At 43.0% G+C, this 26,193-nt stretch overlaps 1 long non-coding RNA gene across 1 annotated transcript; it reads left to right on the top strand.

The window, feature by feature from the left end:
* Window positions 1-224: 224 nt before the first annotated feature.
* Window positions 225-20,182, top strand: LOC309621398. The gene is made up of 3 exons (XR_014239987.1): window positions 225-293; window positions 11,406-11,451; window positions 12,217-20,182. It is a non-coding gene; the product is annotated as an uncharacterized lncRNA (long non-coding RNA).
* The last annotated feature ends 6,011 nt before the right edge of the window (window positions 20,183-26,193 follow it).

The raw sequence follows: 26,193 nt of genomic DNA, 5'->3' as shown, positions 1-26,193 counted from the left end.
CTGCTTTCTGGCCGGGATGTAAGGCTGCTTACAATCTGCGGCTGCACCTGCCAAAGATGTTGATGGTGACAAAGTGCTCCTGCGTCTGTAGGTGCCAGAGCCACTCACAGAGCTCTCTCAGAACCAGCAGTTACAATAAACACCCGCGCTGATTGGCAACAGGGGAAGGGTTGACTGTGATCCAGGAAACTTCCCCTAACCTCCGGGGCACATTCTGACAGCGTCTCTGAAGATGCTAAAAAGGTCTGCTTTGGCTAAGAAGACACTGGAGGATTTGAACATTGTCTTCAAAGGTACATTTTTGGTAATGTAGAAAACTGTATTATTTCAAAATTAAAAGCCTACGTTATGATTTTAGAACTACATTACTTAGATGACTACTAAATTGTATAGTGCAGGCATTGGTGAAAATAAAAGCTAAGTTGTTATAAACAGTTTTAATATCAATTTGTATTTTCCTATATTTTATATTATAGTATAAAACTGGTGTTTCTCTCTCTCTCTCTCTCTCTCTCTTTCTCTCTTTCTCCCTCTCCCACTCTCCAGCTTTAAGATGTGTGTCACCATTTAGTAGGTGCCATTTCTCATGCACCATGTACACCTCATTCTGTAGGAGAACTGATAACATTTGATCACAGGAGTGTAAATGAGGAAGTGAGGCGCAGGAGGACTGGAGCACTGCGATGTGGTGAAAGAAGGAAGGGACTCGACCAGGGTGGCTGCGCCCTGGCCTCTGGGCTCCTACTTTGCCCAGACACTTGGGGTGCCCGGGTTCACTCTTGACCCAGTAACAGGGGTCAAAAGGAGCAGTGCAGGCAGCCCCAGCCAACACCTTCCATATACTTCTCTCCATTTACATCATGGGCATGGAGTTCTCTCGAAGATCTTCAAAGTTCTGGGCTCTTCTGATTTCTTTAATCTTCATTAGTCTTCTTGCCAGTGATGTCACTAACTAAATTAGCCTATACATTATGAATATTAACATATATTATTGGAATATAAATATTATTATATTAATATTGCTATATTATATATTATTTATATGTTATGTTAATATAGTTGTAATAAAGCAAATTAATAAATATAAATGAGTTAATATAATAATATGAATATATATTACACTTGGAGTCAAGCCTTTGCTTACTGCGTGCTCAGCTGTGCCCACTGAGCCATATTGTTTGCCTGAAAAAATGAAGACTTGAGGGCAAAGTGAAATGTGAGGGGGAGGCGGGCAGAGAATACCCAACCTGCAATAACAGTGAAGGCACCACAACCGAATCCCTCAAGTGAAGCATGAAGTGTGTTCTCAAGACCAGCATAAACCACACAGTCTTAGTGAGGGGAGTGCATGCCAACTTGCTCTCCCACCCCGTGCGCCCCGTCGGGAGTGGGGGGTGAGGAAGCGTCCTCCTGGTATTTCTTCTCTTTCCCTGCTCTCAGTTTCCTCCCCTCCAGATGGTTGGATGTGCAGGACAGCAAAGGGCACTTCTGACTTTCCCCGATTGTGGGTGCTGGCACTGACTGCAGGTTGTTAATCGTTTGTCACTTAAGCACAGGCAGTGAGTTGGTTTAAGTCATAGCCTGCAAAACAGTCAATTAGCAGGACTAAATGTGTATATAATTTGAGTGTGCATATTCCCATACACTCAATCTTCTATATTTTTACAATGAGAGGTTACTAATTTTCACTCAGATTTTCAAACATTGGTCACTGGGAAATTTAGTAGTTGCCATTTGGTTTCAAGATGGCAGACTGAACAGGGACTAAGTATAAACAAACATGCAAAATAATATAATTTGGTCAAAGCTGTACAAGTGCTTTAGAAATGTTACTGTATAACCTTCCAGACCAATGAGAAATGTCAGAAGAAATTCAAATAGAGACCTCATTTTGTTAAGCGAAAAGGTGATAGTAAGAGGTGAGGTGAGGAAGCCGGCCCAGCGTGAGGGGTGGGACCCGGCAGTTCAGATGTTATGGAGGCGGCTGTGGCGGCAGCTCTGCCACGTCCTCCTCGGGCTGGTCTCTCGGCCCCCCGGACGGGCAGCTGGTGTCGGTAAACTCAGGGTAGGGTGATCAGCTGTTCACTGGCCACTTCTTTTACATCACACATGAGCAGAACCCTGAGAGTTGGGAGGTGTACAAATTAGAGCCTGTGTCACTCAGACTGGAGGTTCGGGTGGATCGTGGTGGCTGGAGGAGCCCCAGCGCCTGCCATATGTGGGTTCTCACCTGCTGGTTCTCCACTGCACTCAGGCTGGCCAAGTGCAGTGCGGGTCCTGGAACAACTGTGAGGGTCACACATGCTTCAGAGACACCCCCCCCAACCCGGGATCTGGGCAAGGCTTCGCCACGGCTGCATCACAGCTCAACTTTGCCATCTGCCTGATCCTGCTTCCGCCCTGCCCTGCCACAAAGGCTGACACTGAATACACAGTCCTGCTTGTCCAGATCCATCCCAACATCTGCCTTCAGAGAAACTAACTTGTGATGGGGGAGTGGGAGAGACAATGGTGAGAGGGACTTGGGAGCCAGCAAGGACGCCCTCGTGGGCCTGGAGGAGCACCCATAGTGCCAAGCCTGGGTGGCCGTCCAGGTGCTGGTAGCTCACAGTGATGGGACAGCTCCAGCTACTGTTCTCAATGACGCCCCCAGCACAGGGCCCCCGCAAGGCTCAAGGTTTTCACGATGAAAGTTATCTCATTTATATGAGTGAGTTGCACTAAGACTTTCTCAGTGAAGGAACCGGAGGATTGTTAGAAAGACCAGACTGGGGTTTAATGATACAGAGTCAGACACCTTCTAAACAGGCTCTTGAAATAAGAGGAGATGACCTCCATGAAGCTATTCAGTTCTGCCACGTTTCAAGGATCAGGGGTCAGTAACACATGATGGAAATATAATTTCTATGCTCAGTTACTGAACTCTTGAAAATATAACTTCTGAATTTTCTCCATGCTATAGAGGAGGTGTTTTCAAAAGATGTCTTCTCAGCATGCTCCCCAATGTTCATTGCAGCACTATTGACAATAGCCAGGTCATGGAAGCAACCTAAATGCAAATCAACAGACGAATGGATAAAGAAGGTGTGGTACATATATACAATGGAATATTACTCAGCCATAAAAAGGAACGAATTGGGTCATTTGTAGAGATGTGGATGGATCTAGAGACTGTCATACAGAGTCAAGTAAGTCAGAAAGAGAAAAACAAACATCATATATTAAGGCATATATATGTGGAATCTAGAAAAATGGTAAAGATGAACCGGTTTGCAAGGCAGAAATAGAGACACAGATGTAAGAACAAATGTATGGACACCAAGGGGGGAAAGCAGGGTGGGGGGCATGGTGGTGGGATGAACTGTGAGATTGGGATTGACATGTATACATGAATATGTATAAAATAGATAACTAAGAAGAACCTGCTGTATAAAAAAAAAAAGAATGTGTCTCCTCAGATATGGGCTTCATGTGAACAGGTGCAAAGCAGAGATTGTTCCCGTGCCCACAAAGTCTGGAGAGCAGGGGGAGTGGCCAAAATCAGTGACATAATAAAACAGTTCTACAGAGTAACAGTAAAAGAAATCAACTCCATGTAGCAGTGTTCCACCCTCTCAGCTTATATGTTTGTTTTCAAGAAAAAAAGAAATCTGCTTCTAGAATAGATATAGAAAATCAAACCTTGGATTTTACCAGGCTGAAAAATAATTTTGGAACCGGATTTTGTTTTCTAAAAAATTATTTTGCTTTCATTTTTGCCTGGAACAACTTCAGCAGTGGGTATTTCTGGGAGGGTATGAATTAACCAGTACGTTCTGGAGTGAGGATCCTCTTCCCTCTCAGAAGACTTAAACTGGCCATTGTGATGTGTGAACCCAGAGGGGCCAAAACAAGGCCTCAGAGAAACATTTTTTTTAAAATAACAGCAACAGCAAGGCTTCCTAGAAATACTGTTCTGTGTAGTAGAATTTTCCCCAGGCCACAGAGGCTGAGCCACATGGCCCGCGGTTCAAGGTATGCTGCATCCAGGGATGGGGACCGGGACCTGCCTTCAGGCCTGGGCCCAAGCTCTCAGGAACCTGGTGAGCAAAGCAAATGTATTTTAAAACCTACAATGAAAACGCACAAGCCCCTAAATGTGCACAACGTAACTTTTTCAATGTCAACCTCAGTTTCCTGTGAACTATTTGTGAACTGAGTTAAAAGCTGTGTTGGGGATGGCAGCAAAGGAAAGAGAGGATATTGGCCATCAAATTCGTTCTAAAAGACTTGTAATCAAACTAAATAAAAAAATCTCTCCAATCTTTGGGAAAACATTTACTAATTTACAGGCATTGCCCTAAAGTTAGCAAATCCCTTACGGTTTGGGGATTGTTTGGGAAGATGAAGCAACAAGGGTCTGAAGCTTTAAAAGCCAGTTCAGGGCCCATCTGAGCTGAGGTCGCCCTGCGTGTGAGCGTCTGGAACAGGACTGAGTCGGGAAGGGGTCAGTTTCAGGGGCACGTTTACTGGCTGACTTGGTTCTCTCCCCTCATCCCTGCTGAGCCACAGCCCCTGTCACCCCTTCATGGTGTCAGTTGGAAGATGCCTTCTTCTCGGGGGAGGGGAGTCTCCTTGTTGTCAGACACAGAGCAGCAGCCACTGGTCCTACGTCTTCAAAAAGCCCCATGTTATGAACTCATTTGTAATACTGTGTCTTATCATTAATGTCCTGGATATTTCATCTGAAAACTGGTTATCACCACAAAACTTTTATTTTGGGCCGCGCTGCATGGCTTGTGGGATCCCAACCAGGGGTTGAACCCAGTCACCACAGTGAAAGCCCAGAACCCTAACCCCTAGGCCACCAGGGAACTCCCATCAACACCAATTTTAATAAGAGAATTAGGGACACTAGATACAGCCTAAAGTCTAACCTAAATTTTACAATGAAGTTTTTGCCTGAAAGTTGTAAGGAATTTGAAACAAGACTAGACTCTGTAAAGACACGACAAAAAATGTTTGGTGACTGGGCTTTGTTCACTTTAAATAAAATTTATACACGAAAAATTAGACACAATTATTTACATAGTGCTCAGCATAATAATTGAGGGATAGAAGTAAAGTATGAACCTAGATATGCTTACAACAGAGTTAGGTGGTTCTGGAAAGATTTTTGCACTGTTATTATACAGCAATGGAAAAACCAAGAGAAAATAAAAAGGAAAGGGTGGTAATTCAAAGTCTTACTGTTACATGAGAAAAGCAAGTTGCAAAGCAACACGAATTATTCAATTAAAAGAAATGAAAATAAATCTACGTTATTTGTGTGTAAATGTAGATTTAAAAACATTTTTTTAAAGGTTGGGGAAATTATACAAATAAACATCACACACCTTGACAGGGATGAAAGGGAAATGTGTTTGGTTTTTGGTTTGGGGTTTTTTGGGCCCTGCAACATGGTTGTAAGCTAGGGTCTTACTCCCCCAGCGCCTTTGGCAGTGAAAGCACGAGTCCTAACCACGGGACCACAAAGGAATTGCTTCCCTAAAGTAGGGTAAATTTGAACTAAAATGTGCACTGCTTGTATTAAAAACAACAACAACAGAAACAGTGCATGTGGTGTTATAAAACTAGCTTGTAGTAAAGCCTAGCCAAAGCATTTCGGAGTCAAGCAACAAGTAGGTTTATTCTGTGGGAGAGAATGGATCTTTACGTAAGATTTAAAAACAGAACACACACGAAGCACAATTAATGAAACCCTGGCTGCACACTGTTTTCTACTCTAGTCACTACAACATTTCTGGAGCACTCGCTGGGCTTAAGCCAGCCTGGAAATCAGTTACTTGCCCAAGGCAAGTCAGAATTTATGTCAGACTCATAGAAAAGACGGAAGAGTTTATTAGTTTGGCTACTATGGTCTCTCAGTGGAAGAAAAGGTACATTTTGGTCTCAAAACTTGTTTGGGCCTGTTCTGTCAGAGATTGCTACATGAAAAGCAAACAACCCAAACCAACATTAAAAAACACCGTTTTTGCATACCTGGTGGCTTCTGCCAATTTAGAGATTTCTCTTTTTCTGCCATGTGTCCAATGCCATATAAAATAAAGGAGGCCGAGTGGGCAGCAGGCAACGCCCCCGCGGTGCTGAGCAGCCGGGCATCCGTGCTGGCAGCAGCAGCTCAGGGCGCCCTGGGCTTCGGTCCTGACCAAGCGTGAGAGAGCCAAGGAGCATTTCCGCTCCGGGTCCCTAAAGGCATTTTATTCCTGGATAATCTGGATCTACAGAAAGCACGGGATGGCCTGATACTGTTTTCCACATCTCCCACAATTTTAAATAATTTCCAAATTTATTATTTTCTGCAACCAGAGATTGAGAATTCTGGAGACAGAGTATACATATAACTACACAACTCAGTGTAAATAGAGTATAATTAGAAAGACGTGTGAGTCTAACTTACCTTGATATCCTAGTTACTGTGGCGCTCAGTACAGAAGGCTCAGACTATATACACTGGGCATTTCTACAGATTGGACAGCAAGGGGCAATTTTAGTCCATTATAAAAAACAAGCAAACAAACAAACAAAAAATAACCTTCAGTTTCCTGGTGTTTTGTTTGTTTGGTTTTTAAGCAGCTTGCCACACTTGCCACGGAAGCATAAATATTTATATGCATTAGTGCACTAAGTACAAGCACATTAGCCTGGAAGGATAGTTTTAGAAGAGCACAAAGCCATCTGAAATGATGTCTATGAAACATTTACAATGAACCACAGAAACAGGCTCTGCCATCTAAAAATGTACTTGGGACCAGCCCTGAATTTTTTGTCCTGTGATCCTGTTCAGACAGACAGACTTGATAAGTTAGGTTTTCTTATGTAGAAAAACAAACTAACAGAGAAACAAACAAAAGACTTAACCTAGCAGCTCACAAGTGAGAAACAAACTACTCTTGATTAAAATATTTGGTAACACTCATAGTGCAGGCTCGAATGCTCTCAACTCGATGTACTTCACAGAATGTTTTTACACCTTTTCAACGACCAGTCTCCCCCAATCCTCGAAAGCTTACTTTTACTCGGTACAGTTAACAATTAATATGTGTTGAAATTTCTGTAGCTGTGTGGTCTGGTACAATTCACAAGAATAACTAAAGACTAGAAATGTGGATAAAATATTCTGGAGAGGCTGGACCCAGAGCATTTAATCTTATATGAACAAAAGCCTGTGCACAAACACATTTTATACATGATTTCAGGCAGGACCCAGGCTCGCTGGCCTCCATAAGCCTCTCAGATTAAGAGCTCTTTGGCTGGGAGTTAAAAGAGGACTAAGGCATCCCTACTTACCTCCCCATTCAGACCTCTGGTCCCATCACAGCCACACTCGTGGGGAGGAAAGTGGACGCTCGGGCACACACTGTCCCAGCTGCACGGCGATCAGACACGTTGTAAGGAGTGTCATCATAGGGAAGAACGAATTTCACTCCACAGTGGATGTTTCTTTACTTTAACCTCTGTGTTCTATTGCCTTCGCTTCGAGTTAAGAATGTTGCCTCTAGCCAGAAATAGGCAGGATAGCCCATTCTCAAGGTTCTGACCTTTAAGGGCATAACACTTTTCCATCCATATACAGATAAAAGTTGTGGAACAGAGAACAACATTTCTTTTGTTCGAGGTTTACAGGAACACCGTGACCTGACCTTCGTGAACAAAGGATTTTCCTGCACCAAGAAGTTTGCAACAACCAAAATCGACCCCCTCAGCTGGCCTTTCAAAACGCTTTGCTGAAAGCCTTTGGGGAGTTTGTGCTTTTGTTGGGCACAAGCCACCCATCTCCTTGCGTGGCTCTGCAATACACCTTTCTCTGCTCCAAAATCTGACATTCCACTTGCTTGGCGTCACTGGCCATCGAACACAGGAACTTGTGTTCGGTAACAGGAGCACACATGTCACACTGCACCTCTGCTTCATACATTCTGCTGGGCTTTGTGTGATGGCCCAGAAGGAGACTTAGACAAAACACAAAGAAGAGCACCAGCTCACTTCACCAATCCACATGGGAATAAACACCAATATTTACTGATCTTTTGGTATTCCAAACAACGCTAATATGCATAACCTTGTCCTATGGTTTTCCACTGCTAGAAAATTTATAGGATAAGTTTCGAAGGGATGTGTAACCTGGAGTTTCTCTAACTGAAAGAACACTTGATAAGATGTTACTATGTAAAGATAGTGAGTTGCTGAATCCTTCTGAGGAAACTAGCAATGAGTCTTCTGCTTTCTTTAAACTGTAACCTCTCTATCAGACCTCTTCTCCACCTGTGTTTAAAAATATTTCCCAATTTGTTCTACCTTAAGAAACCCTCCATAATCCGCTCTTCTTCTGAGCACTGACCTTTATTCTCACCCAATCATAGCCTGACCTGGTACATACCTCCTGTCTCTACCTTGCCCTCTGCCTATCATTGTTCATCTCACTCCATTACAGCTGGACTCAACATGGCCAGATAACCTCCCGTGTATAGAGAAATGGATCATGGATGATTCTGAACCATGGAGCCTGGGTGCCCAGGAGAGAAGGAGCATCCACAGGGCATGTAGCTGAGGAGAAGAAGAGGGAGAGGAATGAGGTTTGATACATGGTAATTATTCAGGGGAAGATACTTCAGGGCCCAGATTCGGGGACACGGGAAGTCAGGTGGAAGATTAGTCCTTGGGAGCTGGTGCCCAGTAATGACGGCTGAACTGGGAGGCAGGGGCTCCAAAGGGAAGAGCGAGGGGAGAGGCTGCTGGGAGTGGCGGGCAGAGCACACACGGGTCCACGACGCAGCAGAGAAGCAGGAAGGCTTAATAAGCATCCCAAAGGAAGGACGGAATGTCATGGCAATGAGGATGTGTCTGTAGTGACATGTGTCACAGAAGGGTAGACAAGAATGGAAAAGTGATAACAGGAAGGGAGATTAGATGTCATTGATAAACTCACACAGGGGTTTCAGGACAAGCTAAGGGCAGAAGCCAGAGCATAGGATACACTGAAGGATGCATAAAAATCAATAAATACAAAACATACATGTTCAAATCGAGAATTTGTTGAAATGCTGTTTCAAAGAATATAGAAGTAAAATTGCAGGTGAGAGGGCATTGATGCTGAGGTGATGGCTGACAAGAACGATTACCCCGCCTAAAAAGGGATCCCGTCAGGAACAATGCTGTGCAGAGGCAAGCAGGGAGGCCATGTGACAGTGGTGAAATGATGGGACAGGGGACACATGTGTCAAGTGGAGACCCTGCACCTTCTCTGGAGGAGGTGTTTCCTGCAGACTCCACATGCCCGTGAGCTGAGAACGTCAAGTGAGAGCTAGCTGAGTCAGTAAGAGTTACTTCAGCTGAATTGCGTTTGTAAATGGTGCAGATAAAGCACGATACGAATGATCCTGGCAACAGGGGAAGGAGTGTGCAGCACTGAGCGGCTGCTTACCACCAGACACAGCCTGCTGGCTTAGAATGAGCCCCTTCACCCCTGAACTCCTCTTATTTTTCCATCTTTTCTTTCTTTATTTTAAAGACACACGTTCCTTAAACTCTCCAAGCAATTTCCTGGTGACTTTCTTCCACAGAAGTAGGATTTCTAAGGTCTGGTTCCCTTGTAGCCTTTCTATGTGACCTTCAGAAAGATGAACTTTTTCTTTGAGACAATAGTTCTGCAAATTTATAAATGAATTCATTTTGGCTCATGCTGAGCAAGACTGCTGAACTTGGCCTTCAGTCTCCTGTGTCAGAAACTGGCTCACTGATATCACGAAAGTCCCTGATGATTTCAGACCCCGTGATCTTGCTGGTGCCTCGCCTCCTCCATCCAGCCCAATATGACTGCTAGACCCTCTGTCTTCCCCCTGTGTGGACTCAGGACATCTAATGTGCACTAGGAACGTAGAGGAGCGTTTACAGCAGGAGTAAATCTGAGACCACAGACTCCCAGCCTGAGCCAGGCCCTGACTCGGCCCATCCCTCCCCTTCCCCCTCCACCCCATCATTCATGCCCTTCACTCAGGACAATGGAGCCACAGTGTTTTCTCACCATCCGGCTTTGGAACCATCTCCAACTTTCCGACCTTGCTCTTCCCTCTGCCTAGGATGCCCTTGCCCTAGACCTTCAAAGGGCTGGTGGCTTCTGCTCACCTGGATGCCGGCTCAGATGTTAGCTCCTCAGAAAAGCCTCAGGGCCCCCTCGTCTGACGCTGGCCTCTCCCCAGCCCATTGCACATTCGAGCTTTCTCTTTTCCCGTCACAACTCAAATGCCATCTTTAATGAAGGAAGCTGAGTCAGCAGCAGAGAACACCCCACTGTGGTGAGACTGGCCGGCTGTCCCGGCAGCAGCGGCCCGGGCGCTCTGGGCTTCGGTTATCGCCAGCTTTGTTGTCTTGGTAGAGCTCTTAAAAGTTATTTTTCTTAGACTTTCATTTACAGGAGTCTGTGTACTCCCCCCAGCAACGTGAGAGCAGGGTCCCTTGTGTCTCGCTTACTAATGTGTCCCCAGTGTGTACAATTCTCAGGAAATGTGCTGAAGAATGAACACAAGGGACCTTTAGGTCCCATTCGTCCAGGCCCCTCAGTGACGGAGGAGTTAAGTGAGCTGCTGACTCAGTTGGTCACCTCAGGCCAATCCAGAGATGCTCACTGCACACTTCAGAACAGAAACAACTGCTAATGACTACACATAAACATGAGTGCTGAGATCCAGGAAAAACTATTCTCTACAATATCAACTGTGGGAAAGTGTATTACAAATAGACAGCAGAAAAGTGTAGATAGTGAAGTATCTTGAGAAATGTTGAATGCAAAATTTGGTAACAAGTAACAAGAAATAAAGCATCCCCAGTTCAGTGGATCAGCGCTTGGACATATGTAAGCCCTACTGAGCGAGCGTGTGTCTCTCAAAACAAGGAAACCTTGTGCTCAGTAAGAATGGATCAGTTTTCCTTCAACGCAGTGATTATTGATCAGTTAATGACTTTTTATTTTTATGAAGTTATAAATATACTTAGAAACACTAGGGTTAATCAGGAACTAACTTTGAATGGTAACTAAAATGTAGAACACAAATGATGTTAACTGTTATATTAGTGTTCAAATATGTATGCACAAGTCAAGGATGAATGGCCACGAGAATAAACACATGATTTGTGATTAAACTCTGGTGCTTCGATTAATTCTATTGCTTTTAAATTTTATTTACTATTTTCCTCATAACTGAAAAGAGAATTAATTTTATCTTAACAAGAGTGCTAGTCCTGAAGAACTGTGTGAACCTGGACAGGAACATTCAAAGAATTCAGAGTCAGGCATAGGTTCATCACTTACCTTAGACTATGTAGCCAAGGGTTCGTTTTGTTTTGTTTTCTTTTTCCACCAAAAACAGGTCGATATCTCCATGACTTAGAAGGTGGAAGATGATTGCAGACATGGTAAGAGTCCCATTTTCAGAATATGTTCAAACACCAGGGGCGCGTACACTCATTCACAGAGACACAACACCCTGCCCCCCAGAGATCCATGTGTATGTCTACCCTCCAGAGGTTTCTGACAAGTGTTCATATATTGTACAATTATAAGATGTTTGCAACTAGTCTACAGTGATAAGTTGGCGCTTGATAAAATAAAATCCATGTTTAAAACATTGTCAATTATAGGACTCTGAAAGATTATATATTTTCAGAGTGATTGGGTTAGTACAAATATTTTACAGAATTCTGAACCCTTGGAAAGCTATTCTGCAAGATGCAAGGAGAGGAAAGCTAGATTTCCTTCCCTAAGAAAAAGGTTTGCTGTTCACTACATTATAAAATAAATACTTTTAAATTTAATTGTTTGAATTCTAAATTATGTTTTTGAAAATCAGTATGTTTTATAAGAATAGAAAATTTTCTCTACAAGCCCCTTAAAATTCTATTTACCAACTATTTTATTTGAGATTTAATGAGTTTCCATTTTAAATAATATTAGACAAAATGATATCTATTTTGATTATTTTATTGGGGTCCTAATTTTATTCTAATTTAATTTTAGATAATTCAAAACAATCCAAAATAACAAGTTATTACCAGATAAATCAGCATTTCCCAGAATATATTATAGGCTATATACACTATTGATAAATTTCAACTAAAATGTACTTATAAATACAAAAGAAAAATACAAACTGTCTTTATCTATGTGTTCTCATTATGCAGGAATGCATTTCAAGAAAGAAACCGTGCACCAGAGGCAAGAGTATACCAGGAAGTTGCATGAAAATGCTTTTTATTTAACGACAAAAAATAGTATGATTCTACTTACTTATTTTTGCTTTTATAAAATTTTCATAAGCATATGTAAATTATATAGTAATTGTGTCATCAATGTGACCATTTTTATAGCTTTCTTTCCTCTGAGTGTAAATAGAACTTATGAAATCCTGATAGATTTCTATCAATAAATTATTACTTTTTTTTGATATTCATATTCAATAAACTTTGGCAAACACTGCTACAGTAAAGAGATTTCTCTAAATCAAAGGTCAAACTAGTTTTATGGTTTATTCTGCCCCATTCGCAGGATTGGAAATACTTGGCAGTTTCTGTATTTGATGCTAATTCAGATAGGAGATGTGTTCCAGTTATGTTAATTTGTGGTGATTTCTTGGATGAAAGAAGTCAGCACATGAATTCCCTTCTCAGCCTAGTAATAATTGCACATTTGGTGGCTAGGTTTATCATGAGATTCCTGAGAGTAATGTAATCAGTTTTACAACTACCCAATGTTTATTTCCAGGGGCAAAATTCACCAAAAGTTTACCTGCTTATTAAGTGTAACCCTCAGCATACAGTGGTAAGAAAATACTACTTTTCTAGAGAAGGAGCTGGCAGATTTTTCTAAAGGGCCAGAGAGTGAATATTTTAAACTTTGCCATATGACCTCTGCTTTATCCATCAACTCTGCCATTGTAGCAGGAAAGCAGTCACAGATAAAATGTAAACAAAGGAGCTGTGCTCCAATGAAACATTATTTATAGACACTAAAATGCGAATGTCATATAATTCTCAAATGTTGCAAAATATTTACATTTTTTTTCAGCATTTAAAAATACAAAAATCATTTTTAGCTTGCAGGTCCTACAGCACAGGCTGGGTGCAGAATTTGGCCCATGGGTTGTAGGATGCTATGGCCTGTAAGGCTCCAGCTTCTCTGACAGCTAATGACCCAGGGGAGTCGAACAGCCGTGTTCTGCTCCCAGCGCCTAAAGGGTTTGGGGCTATGAGCTGCCCTTGCTGCTCACAGCAAATGCCTACAGATGAGTCTGGTGATGTTAATTCAACCGACATCTTATTTTGGCAGAGAACAGAACGCCTTCTGCAAAATATTTTTAAAGAATAATTTTTGCCCAGGATGGGAACTCTGGGCTCTTTCACACCAGAGATGAAGGATTAAAGAAGGCGAATGCCTGGGCATGTGTAGTTGACTCCTGCCTTGTTGTCCAGTGCCAGCCCTGGGCTCAGGACAGACAACACAGGGGCCCAGCGCATCCCGCTCCAGTTCTTTGGCCTCAGTCTGGAAGCCAGCAGAGTGAGACGTCTAAGCGCCTCTGTCCCCATCCGGCCCGGAACCCAGGGCGGCACCTCTGGCTGCTCCAGCAGGCAAACAGCTAGATGTGAGCAGAGAAAGGGGGTAGGGCCAGATGGCAGGAAACCATACATCTTGTAAACAACGGGGGTCTGTAGGCAGACAGAGAAAAGCAGGAACTTCTTGACAGACAGAAAACCATACGTTTTGGGGTGACAAGTGTCCTGGAGGCAAGGGAAGGTGGGAAAACGGGAAAAAAGCCTCTAAATGTAACCTTTCGCTCATTATACCCTTATTACAATAAAAGTAGCCTTGCAGATGAGACGTTACCATCATGCACCGGGGCCGGAACACTTCCCAGCAAGACTAAATAAGGACGAAACTCCCCCCTCCCCTCAGAAAGGTGGAGCTGTGGTGAAAATCAGGAAGTGCGACCCCAATCCCCACCCTCCCCAATGAATACTCCGCCCCTTCATTTTCACGCCCCGTGTAAGGAGCCTGTCTAAGCAGCTCAGCGTCGCTGCTCACCACCCTCGGCCCTCTGTGCCCCAGAAGTCCTCGCTGTGCCTTCTCCTTCTCCCTGTTGTTTCTGAATTCTTCCTGCGACAAGATGAGAACCTCCCCTCTGGTGAGGAGGCGGCTGTGGATCCAGCGGCTCTTCCTGCAGCTGGGCCGGCGGGTCTGGGAGGAGCCCCTCGATGCGGGCGGAGCTCAGGGCCCCGGGCCATGGCCTCTCTGCTCCGCGCCCCGGACTTCCGGGCGGGGCAAGCGCTGCAGCTACAAGGAGCTCCGCTGCAGGGGCCCGGCCGGGAGCTGGAGGAGCGGCGGGAACGGAGGGCCCGCCTCCCTGTCCGGAGCCGCCCAGAAGCCTCCGCCCGCAGGGAAGGCGGCAGAGGTGGGGAGCCGGCGGGCGGCACCGCGCTCCTCGCAGAAGGCCTTCCGGCCCCAGGCTTGTCCCCCAGGGGACCAGAACCGCCCCGGCTTCCTGCACTCGGACCGCTGTTGGGTTGGGCACCTCTTCCTCCCGCTGGCCACTCGCTCCCCCCTGGGCCTCCGTCTCCGCTCCTGCGGGAACTCGGAACCCTGAGATGGACCAGAGGAGAGAGGGATTCAGAGGCCGCTGTCCCAGCAGTTCCTCCTTCCCCCAGAGTGGCCTCTTCAGGGTCAGGGGTCCGTCCAGGAGCTGATGGGGGCTGGGCACCAGGAGTGAGGTGCTGTCCTCTCACGTCCTGCAGGGTGAATCCAAGTCCCCCTAAAACACAGTTCCCTCACTGAGTTTACCGAAGATCTCTCTATCCAAAACTTTCTTCCTTTTCTTTGTCACCTCTGACCTCAATCCTGTGCTAACTGAACACTCATCAAGGAGAGTCAGGTGACTACACTTCTGTTGTTAACACCAGCAATGTACCAGTTGCTGTTGTAGATGTCGTCGTTCACTCCAAATTCAGGCTGTTTCTCCAGGGCAGGATGAGCTCAAAGACCCCTGAGCCAGGGACCACCTGGCCTGAGAATCATAAACCAGAGACAGCCTGACTTCTGAAGCTATGATGAACAAATGTCACATATAGTATGGGATTAACAGTTACACAATTCTGTTCATAAAATAGGTAACTAACCAGGATTTACAGGAAACTATAGTCAATATCTTGTAATAACCTATAATGGAAAATAATCAAAAATATATATATATGTATATATAAAACTGAATCACTTTGCTATACACCAGAAAGTAACAGAATATTGTATCAATAAGTCAACTATACTTCGATTTGTTAAAGAAGTAAAAAAAAGGAGTTGCAGAAATGTCAAACGATGATGATTAATGGCAGCCTCTTTGTTCTTTCCTTTAAAAAAGCCCCTAACTCAAAGGCCAAATTGGAGTGTATCTGTGGCTTGTCTCCCACTCCCTTGCTTGGAGATCTGTAAATAAACCCTTACTTTGATTAAAACACCTGCTGTCAGAGTTGGACTTTCTGCACCTCAGTCACATGAGCCCTTGCTCCATAACAAGAGAACCTCAGGTTGGCAGTTTCAGGGCTTAGAGTGGCATCGACGGAGATGGTCTCTGATGGGTAAGGTTTGCGCGCCTCCCAACTCATAGTCATGTCCCCAGGGTTTCCATGATGCTTGATCTGCTGTCCCCCCTTCCCCCCCAGGGGCGGTGCAGTGGGCTTCGGAGCAGCTGGGAAAAGCAGAGAACTGTCGAGGCCCTCCTTGCTGGGCCCAGAGCACGTCCCTGTCCCCTGTCCTTGTAGTAGCCTCCATGAACTAAATGAAAGTGGGCTTTAGTATCTGTAACTCATATTTTAGCTGTTCATTATATTCTGAACTGTTATAAAGAAACTCTTTAATTGTGTTGTCAATATAAACAATCACTAAATCAGTCTATACTAGGAATAGGAAAGAATTTTATTTGGTCCAAACTGAGGTCTATAGCTCAGGAGAGACAGATTCTAGAAGGACCTGAAATGTGTTCAGCCAGACTACAAGATTGGGGAGGCTTATAAAGGCAAAAACCTCAAAATGACATAAGTTGATTGTCAAGAATTATATATATATATATTTTGATGTGATGGTAAATGGATTTGTTTCTTTCATTTCCCTTTCTGACCTTCCATTGTTAGTGTGTAGAAATGCAACAGATTTCCGTTTACCAATTTTGTATCCTGCAACTTTACAGAATTCATTGATGAGCTCCAGTAGTTTTCTTGTAGCATCTTTAGGATTTTCTTGGAATAAACCTACCTAAGGAGACAAAAGTCCTGTACTCCAAAAACTATAAGACACTAATGAAAGAAATGGAAGGTGACACAAACAGATGGAAAGATATACCATGTTCTTGGATTGGAAGAATCAACATTGTTAAAATGACTATACTACCCAAGACAATCTACAGCTTCAAAACAATCCCTAGCAAGTTATTAGTGGCATTTTTCACAGAACTACAACAAAAAATCTTAAAATTTGTATGGAAATAGAAAAGACCCTGAATAGCCAAAGCAATCTTGAGAAAGAAAAACAGAGCTGGAGGAATCAGGCTCCCTGACCTCACTCTATACTACAAAGCTACAGTCATCAAAACAATATGGTAATGGCACAAAAACAGAAATATAGATTAATGGGACAGGATAGAAAGCCCAGAAGTAAACCGACCCATCTATGGTCAATTAATCTATGACAAAGGAGGCAAGACTATACGATGAAGGAAATACAGTCTCTTCAGTAAATTGGTGCTGGGAAAACTGGATAGGTACATGTAAAAAAATATGAAATTAGAACATTCTTTAACACCATACACAAAAATAAACTAAAAATGGATTAAAGACCTAATGTAAGACTGGATACTATAAAACTCTTAGAGGAAAATATAGAAAGAACACTCTTTGACATAAATCAAAGCAGTATCTTTTACCCTCCATCTCCTAGTGTAATGGAAATAAAAACAAAAATAAACAAAAGGGAACTAATTAAACAGAAAAGCTTTTGCCCAGCAAAGGAAACCATAAACAAAATGAAAAGACAACCCACAGAATGGGAGAAAATATTTGCAAATGATGCAACTGACTAGGGATTAGCCTTCAAAATTTATAAACAGCTCATGAGGCTCAATATCAAAAAAACAAACAACCTAATGAAAAGATGGGCAGAACACCTAAATAGACATTTCTCCAAAGAAGACATACAGATGGCAAAGAGGTACATGAAAAGATGTTCAACATGGCTAATTGTTAGCAAAATGCAAATCAGAACTGCATTGAGACATCACCTCACACCAGTCAGAATGGCCAGCATCAAAAAATGTGCAAACAATAAATACTGGAGACTGTGTGGAGAAAATGGAATCCTCCTACACTGTTGGTGGGAATGTAAATTGGTACAGCCAAAAATGATACAAATAAACTTATTTACAAAACAGAAACAGACTCGCAGACTTAGAAAATGAACTTATGGTTACCAGAGGGGAAGGGTTGGGAGTATAGATTGGGAAGTTGGGATAGACACATACACACTGCTATATTTTAAAAAGATCACCAATAAGGACCTACTGTATAGCACAGGGAACTCTGCTAAATATTCTGTAATAAGCTAAATGGGGAAAGAAATTTGAAAAAAATAGATACATGTATATGTATAACAGAATCACTTTGCTGTCCATCTGAAACGAATACAACATTGTTAATCAACTATACGCCAATATAAACTAAAAATTTAAGAAAACAATTATAATTGGAGCTGGCAAGAGGTAAGGGTGCCTATTAAGAAAGGATTGGTTGGTGTTTGAAATTGCTGCATAGTTACAAGGGGAGACCTGGAGGCCATAAGTTTGCAGGTGGTAGCTGCCAGCAGATACTGTTTTGAGAATGGTTGTTTGTGTCCTTGAGTCTGATACTGTAACAGGGAAGAACAATCTGACTTCATATTAGATCTATTTTTTGTTGTTGTTGCTGTTTTTTACTTTAACCTATATATCCTATTGTTTTTGCTTCAAGTTAAAAATGTTGCCTATAGCATGAAATACACAGGATAGCCCATTCTCAATGCTCTGACCATTAAGAGTATAACACTTTAACATTCATATAAAGATAAAAAGTTGCAGAACAGAGAATAGCATTTCTTTTTTTGGAATTTTACAGGAATATCGTGACCTGACCTTTGTGGACAAAGGATTCCTGGGCCAACAACCAACCTCACCCCTCCTTAAGCTTGCCCTTAAACATGATTTGCTGAAACCTTTCAGGGAGTTTTGGGTTTTTTGAGCATGAGCCTCCCATTCTCCTTTGCATGGCTCTGCAATAAACCATGGTCTCACTCTGCATCAGGCACATGAACTTGTGTTCGCTAAAAATACAGGTCAGAAAACTCAAGTTTTCACTAATAAAAGAATGTGTTTGAAACCTTGTCTATAGTGGCCACCCGGTCCATTTCGAAAGCCTAAAGTATAGTTGTTCCATTTGATTTTTAAATGAATTTTTTTCTTTAATGGTTAATAGCAGATGTACAGTGCATGTTGAATAGGCTACAAACAGGCTGTTTGGGATAGCGTAAAGTTCAAGTCATGTATAAGCCAGAATGACCTCCCCATTCCTTAATATGTTAAAATTTCTTCCATCAGTGTAAAACAATTTTTTTAAGTTGCGCAGAAAGGGTAGTGTGGTCAACAGAATAATGGCTCCTCAGAATGCCTATGGCCTAATTCCCAAACATACAAACATATTACCTCACACGGCTAAAGGAACTTGTGTGGGTGTGATTAAATTAAGAATCTTGACTTGGGGAGGCTCTCCTGGATAATTTTTGTGGGTGCAAAGCAATCACAAAGGTCTTTAGCTACGAAAGAGGAAGGACAGAGAGTCACATCCAGAGAAGGAGGTGTGAGGACTGGGGCAGAGGTGGGAGTGATGTGATTGCCGGCGGGGCCAGAAAGCGAGGAAATCATGTGGCCTCTAGAAGCTGGTGAAGGCAGGGAACAGACCCTGCAACAGATCCTCCAGAAGGAACAGACCTGCTGACACTTTAAAGCTAGCACACTCAGATCCATTTTGGATTTCTGACCTCCAGAACTGTAAGAGAAGGAACTTGTGGTAATTTGTTACATCAACAACAGAAAACTGATAACAGGTAGTTAAGTGTATCTTTTTTATTTTTATAAATTTATTTATTTATTTATTTATTTTTGGTTGTGCTGGGTCTTCATTGCTGCGTGCGGGCTTCTCATTGTGGTGGCTTCTCTTGTTACAGAGCACGGGTTATAGGCGCATGGGCTTCAGTAGTTGTGGCGCCCGGGCTTTGTTGCTCTGTGGCATGTGGGATCTTCCCGACCAGGGCTCGAACCCATGTCCCCTTCATTGGCAGGTGGATTCTTAACCACTGCACCACCAGGGAAGCCCTAAGTGTATCTTTTTAAAAGCAATGTATAGCACTGTTAGTGGAATGTCCTTGTATCTGGGAATTAGAATGAGGAAGGGTCCCGCTGATAATGTTGCTCAGGAAATCAATGTAGAAGCCACTCTCCTAAGAGGGAGGGGGAGATGTGGGCAGACGCTGAGGATCCTCCTGACAGCAGGGGGGCTGTGAGAAGAGGAGGTTCAGGGGGCCAAGCAAGGAGGAACTGTGGGCCTTGCTTAGAGCTTCTGCGGGCATCTCTGCTGAAGAAGGAGGCCTTCCTGAGGTCTGTGCATTCGCACCTCAACCTACAGCTGAGTACAGCTCCCAAAATTTGAGGAGTGGAGAATAGACGTGAAGCAGGACTTCCCTGGTGTCCCAGTGGTTGGGAGTCCACATGCCAGTGCAGGGGACGTGGGTTCGATCCCTGGTCCGGGAGGATCTCACATGCTGAAAAGCAGCTGAGACCACGAGCCACAGCTGCATAGACCCTCGCTCCTAGAGACAGATCTCCGCAACGGGAGAAGCCGCTGCGGTGAGAGGCACACGTGCTGCAGTGAAGACCCAACGCAGACAAAAAAAAAAAGTGAACCATGGGAATTAGTTAATTAACTAATTAATTATTAAAATGTTTCAGTTTTGTTCCTTTCTCTTCCTCATTACACTTGATAGAAAGTGACAGCTGTGTTTTATTTAATGCTTTAACAATTTATATATATATATATATATATATATATACACATATATATATATGTATATATACATATTATTTATTTTATTTTTGGCTGTGTTGGGTTTTTGTTGCAGAGCAAGGGCTCTGGGCGATCGGGCTTCAGCAGTTGTGGCCCGCGAGCTCAGTAGTTGTGGTGCGTGGCTTCAGTAGGTGTGGCCCGTGGGTTCAGTAGGTGTGGCCCATGGGCTTAGTTGCTCCGCGGCACGTGGGATCTTCCCAGACCAAAGCTGGAACCCGTGTCCCCTGCATTGGCAGGCGGATTCTTAACCATGGAGCCACCAGGGAAGCTCTATATATTCTTTTATTTTTCAAACAATTAAGCAAAATATGTAGGAGACTTTTCACAGTTCCTTCCCCAAACCTGAATTAAAGGTGCTTGTGTGAGGTGTGGCTCATCCATTTAGACATGAGGATGCTGCTAGGAATGTACAAGCTGGTCCTGAATTACACAAACATTCCCATCCTAGCTCTACCCCTTCCTATTTGTGTGATGTTGGACAGGCCACCTAACCAACTCTAGCCTCACTTTCCTTACGTCTAAAGCGGAGATGACCATACTACTATGTCATAGAGCTGTGTGGAGAATTACATGAGATGATGTATTTATTAGCACATATCTAAGACCACGTAGCAAACACAATAATCCCAATGAATGACTGGAGATAATTGTGTCAGTTGTCTAAATAGGCCCCAGGGTGGTCACTCTTAGTGCTGGATTCTGGTCCTGCTTTGGACCCTTTTCATCTCTCACGGTCTGTTTCTACTTCTCCATCCCCCTCGATCCACAATGACGTAATGATTTCCAGTTGAAACTCTCTTTTCCCTTGTCTGTCGTTAGAGTGGTAGGTGGGAAGAAGCCTTCTGTGCCCACCTGAGCCCTTACATGCAAGATCTTGTTTAATTCTCTTAACAGAATTTGTAATATTTTGATTATTTTCATATATAATGAGCCTGTTTTGTGGGCCAGAATATCTTGGTAAATTTTCCACGTTTACTAGAAAAAAATATTATTTTATTCTGCAATTATTAAGTGAAGAACTCTATAAATGTTCATTACTTCAAGATGAATAGTGTCACTCAGATCTTCTATATACTTACTGATTTCTTTTTTTCCTCTGGTCTAGATGCTATAACAACAAAGTTGATTTTAATTATATATTTTCATTTTTTCAACCTCTTTGTCCACTATACACTTTTCTATGCCATCCTAGAAGTTTACTGGAAGTATATAAATTCATTTATAGGATGTCACAGTCAATTATAAATTATAAATTATGCTCATTAAAGTAGAATGAATATATTAAAAAGATAAACCAGTTTATTAACTGATTAATTAACCATTTTATTAACTAATTCATAATGTGGTTATTATTTAACGTTTTAACATTAAAAACCCTAATTCTCTTCTGAGTGTCATTATTTATAAATGAGGATAACCCAAGCCTTTATAAGAGATTTATGAAATTTCACTTCCTCATCTTGTCAATCAATGTTCCCAAGGAGAATTTTCAATTACTATAAAGAAAGACCAGAACATCGATCAGGGGCCAACTTCTGGTTTCCATTCAAAGTATTGTTTTTACTTCAATCATAAATATTGACAACATTTACTTTGGTTGTTTCCCTTTGATTATTGATATACCTGAAGATTACATTGAGGGGTAACAGTGCTCCTTATATTTGAGATTTTTAGAACTCTAAGGATAATACAAAAAAATTAAAACTTACACTTTGATTGGGTTCATATGTTCATAGCCTCTGTGTCTGTAGGCACCAATATCCTCACACAATGCCCACATGTCTTTTCTTGAATCCCTTCAACTAACATCAATTTATAATCTAAACATTGTCAGAAAAATAAATATAAATAAATAAATAAATAAATAAATAAATAAATAAATAAATAAACGCTGTCAGGCACTGGGGTGGAGGGAGGATCTGCACAGCTGTCACCTCACAGGCCAGAGAGGATTTCTGAGCTTCCTCTTCAGCTAATTAGCCTCCCTTCCCCATGAGAAGGTGTCGGAAATGTCCCCTTGAGCTGATGAGATGAGTGTGAGACTTGTAAGATGTGCAGGTGATGAGCAGGATAAAGAATATTCCAGGCAGAAAGGACAGGAGCAGAGGTTGGAAAGAGCCCGGTGTGTTCTAGGCTCTGAGAGGAGGTTGGCGTCATCAGATGCAGGGAGCGATGGGGAGAGGGTCACAAGGGGGGCGGCAGAGATGGGTAGGAACCCCATGGGGCGGGGTGTTATCAAGGATCTGTGGATAATGCATCTTCTCATTTTCATGATATTATCCTCATGTGTCTGTTTGAACGCTTATTTTCTATGGCTAAAAGCGAGCGAGTGAGAGAGAAACACAATTAGGAAAAAGAATATGGAAGATACGTATGCACGTATGCACGAGAGAGCACAACACTCCGAGCGTGAATACTGGGGGTTTGGTGAAAGAGTGACCCAGAAAATGAGAGCAAAACCTTGCCCTCCCAGCATGCAGAAAAAGCAGCTAGTAAGACACCACAAATAGCAACTTCATTACCTCAACTCAGCTAATGTTTAAGATTTTGTCTGGGCAGGTCCCATGTTAGACACGGAGTGGGATACTGAGTAGGGTGGCCACAGCCTTGGGCTTTGGTAGAAATTGGGAGGGGGCACCACGGGAGGAGCCTAGCAGAGGATGAGGGGAGAGAGAAGTAAGAGAAACCTGTGGGGATCCAGCATGGTTGTGGGACTCAGATGTTAAAATACAGCGAAGTCTGGAGGATGGATTCTTGGTGGGGACTGGGGAGGTGTGTGCACCTGTGTGTTTATGTTTTGGAGATGGGAAGGGGCAGAGCACAGGTGACAGATGTACTTTCTAAAGTTGAGATCTGTTGCACTTTTCTTAACTTCTTGCCCCTTAGCTTAGTGATAATTATCTTTGTCTTCCCATTAGAATCACCCTGGGAGATTCAAAACTTCTGTCACGGAGGACTCCACCTCACGAGAACAATTAGGGCAGAGTCTGCAGCAGTGGGGCAGCCGGATGGCAGCATATTTAAACATTTACCTGAGCATTTTAAACTGCAGCCAGAGTTGAGAATCACAGGCCTTACCTCTACTTAGTAGGAAAGTCTAAATTGATGGAAGTTTAAATATTACTTTTTGGGGATATTCTTATTTTTTTTAGAATTTCAATAAAGAGTTTCAAAACACTAATTGGAGTCACCAACTGAATAATCGTCTTGGAGATTAAAGACTCAGTTTGGGTGTTTTAGTGCCAATTGAATTAGAAAAAAAAATCTAACACAAACAAACAGACAAAAAAAGCCGTCAAAAATATAAGCATTGTCAATCTTGATGCATTACACTGTTTACCTACACAGAAAAAAAATACGTAAAATGTACACAAATTTTATACAGAAATACTTTAGTTTATGAATGTAACCTGAAAATTGTCTAGGCCTTACCTCTGCAATAATAAATTAATAATAAAGTAAGTTTTTATTGATTCTCCCAGCTCTCAAGTCCACTGGCCATGCCCAGCAGAGGCTCTCAGCTCTCATGGTCCGTGGGTCCTTACCCTCGCCAGCATCCCTTAGGATACTCGGAGATGGGCTCTTACAAAACATCTTAACCACTTTCATTGTCTACTCACGACCTGCTCTGACTTGATTGTCCCTCCAGCCTTGGTCGATGCTCATTTCTGCTTGGCCAGCGCCAAGCTGCTCCCGTCCGGAGCAATCTTCCAGGGAGCCCCTGCCTGGGGGCTGAACTCTGCCCTGACCCCTGAGCCCCCCTCTCCCCTCCTGACATTGTTCTCACTGCTCCTGTCACGCTGCTCCAGGCCCCCCTCCCCAGCAATTCCTCCTGCTGCCTCACGTGCCTCTGGGGCTGGTGAGCCTGTCACACAGGGAGGCTGCTCAGAGCTGCCGGTTCAGCTCCTGCTGCTTCATTTACCACCGACATCATCTATATCTGGGACTCCAGTTTCTCCACTAACCACATGGGCCACCGCGGCCTCTAAATCGCTCCCTAGTTTCTTCCCGGCTCTTACTTGAACATCACGCTCACTTTCACATTGTCACTAGGTCTACGATGTTCTGCTGTGTCGTTTCTCACAAAATGACAAGTTCCCAGGACTTCCTTTTTCCTGCTGAACTGAAAATTTTTTCTCTTACCCTATTTGCATTTATTAGAGGGTTCCCCGGTATTACTGATAGCTTTATTCCCACTTGGCATTTGGATTCTTTGGGTCAGGGTCATGTCAAGTAACAGCCACTAGGTTTGTCTAGAACAACTGAAGCCCTCTGATTATTGGCCTTGTTCCCAGGACTGTCTCATGAGGTCACACATATTTCCCACGGGGACTCTCTCTGAGACTCACCAACCATGCTTCTCCTTTTCTTCACCTTCTGTCTGTAAAGTCATCAACTACCCAAGGGCAGTATGAACCCTCACTGTGGAATCAGGTCTAGGATGTCGGGTGGGGACTGCTGGCAACACCTCAGTCAGAGCCGCTGTCCAATCCCACCTGAAAGCCACTGCCCCCGGTGAACATACTGCTACATCAAGAGTAGCTGGCTTTGAGTTATTTTATTTTGTCTTTCCTTTTTTATTTCTTTAAACACTAAAATAATTTAACAAATTATATTGCTTGGGATTTTATGTATTTTAGGATAATTTTAAATTTCAAAGTGGAAGTAAATCAACATTGTCATTTTATAATTGGGAAAAAAAAACACAGTGAAGTCCATAGCCGTGTGAGGAGTAGATTGAATCATAATAGAGAGGAAGAGAGCATGTGTTGGAATATTATTGGGAAAAGTAATACAGCTCTGGACTTCCCTGGTGGTGCAGTGGTTAAGAATCTGCCTGCAAATGCAGGGGACACGGGTTTGAGCCCTGGTCCGGGAAGATCCCACATGCTGCGGAGCAACTAAGCCCATGCACCACAACTACTGAGCCTGCGCTCTAGACCCCGAGAGCCACAACTACTGAGCACACACGCCTAGAGCCTGTGCTCAGCAACAAGAGAAGCCACTGCAATGAGAAGCCCGCACAGTACAACGAAGAGTCGTCCCTGCTCGCCGCAACTAGAGAAAGTCTGCGCAGGGCAACGAAGACCCAACACAGCCAAAAATAAATAAATAAATATATTAACAGAAAATAATGCAGTTCTGAATGAGGGAATTAGGTGATATTTTGAAGGTAGGATTCCTAACATTGTCTGTGGTCCTAGAATCCAAGTCTGAGGCTATCTCTCCAAAATTCCACCATTTGTCTCTTCCTAATGATTTGTCTACAGTGATAGTGGTTCATATTTATTGAGAAATTACTCTTCTAGGCCATATGGTAAATATCTCCTATCTATGCTCTCTTCTAACCTTCTCTATAGCCCTGTGGATTAGGTGCTATCATCATCATATTACAAATGAGAAAATCCAGGCTTAGAGAAGTTAATTTAATATGTCCTGTGTGACAGAGAAAAGGACAATCAGAACAGGGGTTGATCAGATAGCCTATCATAGAACAATAAGCAGGGTAGCTGTGATTATTATGTAACAAATAATATAAGGGCAGTAAAAACACTCCAAGAAATAAGATATTCTTATATAACTTACATCTCTGCCATGGTAACACCTGCCACCTCAGCAAATAATATAGCTCTATTTATCAAAATGTCAAGTGTAGACAATGTTTATTGATCCTCCTGTTAATCCATCTGGTAAGTATACATTAGAGGTCAGAAACTCACCAGCGCTCCCTGTGGTCTCTCGTGGCCCCTTTCAGCAGATCCCATGTCCCAAAAGCATGCAAATTTTGCCAAGAAATGGGATTTAGCTCATTGACCCTCCTGACATCTCCTTGAATTCTTTTTTTTTATTCTCCTGATCCTATTTCTCTAGCTTCCATGCCATCTTCACAAGCCACTTACCCTCATCAAGGAGATGCAGTTTGGTACCTTACACAGTATTTCTTGCTCTTGACCTCAACTCTACTGCTGGTGC

This window comes from Balaenoptera borealis, assembly GCF_965194805.1.
Source record: "Balaenoptera borealis genome assembly, contig: HAP1_SCAFFOLD_395, whole genome shotgun sequence".
Classification (NCBI taxonomy): Eukaryota; Metazoa; Chordata; class Mammalia; order Artiodactyla; family Balaenopteridae; genus Balaenoptera; species Balaenoptera borealis.
Note: the sequence above shows the minus strand (reverse complement) of the source record. Positions and strands in the feature narration are given on the sequence as shown.